This window comes from Alexandromys fortis, unplaced genomic scaffold (assembly GCF_014885135.2).
Source record: "Alexandromys fortis isolate MF-2015 unplaced genomic scaffold, M_Fortis_MF-2015_v1.1 scaffold_21, whole genome shotgun sequence".
Classification (NCBI taxonomy): Eukaryota; Metazoa; Chordata; class Mammalia; order Rodentia; family Cricetidae; genus Alexandromys; species Alexandromys fortis.
The window spans coordinates 4900492-4901736 of NW_026067905.1; the positions used below are offsets into that span (position 1 = coordinate 4900492).

Below are 1245 nucleotides of genomic sequence, written 5' to 3' on the forward strand. Positions count from 1 at the left end.
AAACAGAATAGAATTCTGGGCGGAAGAGGAAGTGAGGTCAGACTCTGCTCTGCTCCCGGAGAGACCCGACAGCTCTGCTGGAGCAGAGACGCCATGCTCAGCTCTCCCAGGCAGCTGCAACCCACGATGGACTTAGGCTAGAATCTTTCCGGTAAGCGCACCTTGGGGTGCTTACACGCATTATTAGAAATGGGCTAGACCAGGTGCGAGAATTAGCCTATAAGGGCTAGAGTATGGGCCAAGCAGTTCTTTAAATGAATACAGTTTGTGTGTTGTTATTTCGGGCATAAGCTAGCCAAGCGGCCGGGGTGTTGGGGACGCAGCCCCGCCGCTTCCTATTTCAACAATTATTTTTCATATTATGTGATAATTTTTGGTAACCTGTCTATTTACCTCATTATATTATATAAGCTACAAAAAGAGAGAAATTAGAAGTGATAGTTGACCAGGTAAGACTACATGCTTTATTCAAGCTTGGAGATATGAGTTCAAATACCCAGCACCCATGTAAAGAGTCAGATGTGGCTGTGCACCTGTAACCCTAGTGCCCTTGGGCCTTGGGACAGCAGAATTATAAGGACTTTCTGTCTACCAGACTAACTCAAAGCTCAGTGAAAAAAACTCTACCTTGTCTTCTTCCAGTGGTTTATCATGTGCGGGGCAAAATGGAGCTCGAGGCCATGAGTAGGTACACCAGCCTGGTCAACCTGGCTACCTTCCCACACCTGACTGTGGTACTTCTGGCCATCAGTATGTTCATCACCACCTGGTTCTTTGTTGTGAGGTCACCTCCACCAAGTACACACATGACATTTACAAAGAGCTCTTCATCAACTTGGTGGTGACTCTTCATGGGCTTTGGAGTCCTCTTCCTCCTGCTCTGGGTTGGTATCTACATATGAGTCCCCAAGGGTACCTACCAGGCAGCTTCACCAAGTCCCTGCTTTTGTAAATTATTATTTTTTTTTTACCATTGCTACAAGTGTCCCAACTGCTGTTTACAATAAAGGCAGATGTGTGAAAAAAAAAAAAAAAAAAAACTCTACCTCAAGGACATAACTTAGTAAGTGGCCAATTAGGAAACCCAGTGTCCTCGTCCTTCCTCCACAGCTGCACATAGATGTGTGTATTATCACACATGCACAAACCACAGTCCTACGATAAACACAAATACACACAAAATAGAAAGTTTATATACATAAACTGAAGAATGGAGAGATGCTTATTTTGTTTATTCCAGACTCT

At 44.3% G+C, this 1245-nt stretch overlaps 1 pseudogene; it reads left to right on the forward strand.

The window, feature by feature from the left end:
• Positions 1-665: 665 nt before the first annotated feature.
• On the forward strand, positions 666-902 carry LOC126497287 (transmembrane protein 258-like; annotated as a pseudogene).
• Positions 903-1245: the final 343 nt, after the last annotated feature.